Consider the following 1,951-nt stretch of genomic DNA (forward strand, 5'->3'; position numbering starts at 1 on the left):
CTTCAAGAACTCGGGATACGTCATCGATTCACTTGCCCTCACACGTCTCAACAAAATGGAATTGTTGAGCACAAACATCGTCACATTGTTGAAATGGCTCTTACGCTTCTTGCTCAGGCCTCATTACCACTAAAGTTTTGGTCATATGCTATTGTTACGACAATTTATTTGATCAACAAATTGCCTACAAAAGTTCTACATGGCTCGACTGTAACACCCCCAACCCGTATCCGACCCGGATCCGAGTCCGAAGTGTCACATTGACTTTTCAAAAACCTTTACTTGTATAAAATAGTGAGTAATTTAAAATTTATTATTACATATAACTTATTCAAAACCTTTATCGAACTATTCAGAGCTTATACAATATATTATCTTGAATACATGACAACTAGAACTTTATGTATTAAAATACATATTATTCACCTTTCTTCTGATCTGACCTTTGGTAAGGAGAACTGACCTGTCTTGCTCCACATTGCTCTTTGCTCTTCTCACTTCGATAACCTAGGTGTGAAACAATCACACGCTAAGTCGATGACTTAGTGAGGCATTAAACACATTAAAGTAACTCTAACTACTTAATCATGCATGAACATATCATATCATGCTATCTGATCAAAACAATATAACATTTCATGTAATCAAATGTACACATATACACATCATCATATCAATCGTATAATACAATTCATATCACAAAAGCATATACTTTACATGTAATATATATGTTTATTATTATCTCTTTGTTAGCCCATGTACATCTGTGAGAACTGTAGATATGTGAGTCTATTGAGGTTGTGCACTATGCTGTCACCACAGCTAGTATAAATGCACCGAAGTACCACGTAGAATTGCACCGTAGTGCAGCGTAGAAATGCACCGAAGTGCTATATAAGGTTGTCCCTAAAGACCACATATTATTCCTTAAGAATCATATACATATGCCAAGGATCAAGTATGTGTCTCAAAAGACCTCACACATGTTCTAAAGAATACATATATGTCCCGAATGACCGCATATACCCTCGACTCTTGGCATGCCAACTATACCCTAGCTCTCATGACACATAACATGGGCATCATCATTTATGTCATTTCACATTTTCACATAAACACGTAGTTCACTTTCACATAGCACGTAGATTATGTCACATAAATTGAATCACATATACGTATAAACACGTAAATCACTTTCACATATCACGTATCTCATATCCATTTTTCATACTATTTCACATTTCTTGTCACATTGCTTATATCTTATTTTTATATCTTATCCTATATATATATAGTCACATGTTCATATAATCCATCATTTCCTCATCTAAATGTGTATTCATATAATTCATCTTCCTCTATATATATATATATATCATTTTTCCTATACTTGTATTCACATCATTTATATTCTTCTTCTCATAATCTCATATGTCCTGATTAATAGCTTATATCATATATGTATAGAATAACTTATCTCATATCATATAGCTTATACCTCATTCTATGATATTCACCTAGATCATATCACATCTGTCATACTCATAAACATATGTCACTTCTATTATTTCATTTATATACTAATCTAATCTATTTACCTAGTTCAATTCATATAGTACCTATAACTTTCTAATATGACTACGTAGATTTCCATCATACAACCCATATATCATAATTTTATTTAAGCATATGTATCTTTCCCATCTAACTCATCTTATATGTTCCTATTATCACTTATGTTCAAGTCTCATATCATCATATAGGTTAATATTATCTATCTTGTTTCAATTCTCATTCAATGATATAATTCTATTTTACTATTTCACATAAATGTTCATACCACTATTCACTTACCCAACTCACATTCTTATTGTTTATATAACCTTTACACTTGAGTACTTCATTCCTATCATTTCTTCTAAACTCTCTTTTTACCATATTCCCATATTAT

Source organism: Hibiscus syriacus, unplaced genomic scaffold, assembly GCF_006381635.1.
Source record: "Hibiscus syriacus cultivar Baekdansim isolate YM2019G1 unplaced genomic scaffold, ASM638163v2 tig00111332_pilon, whole genome shotgun sequence".
Lineage (NCBI taxonomy): Eukaryota > Viridiplantae > Streptophyta > Magnoliopsida > Malvales > Malvaceae > Hibiscus > Hibiscus syriacus.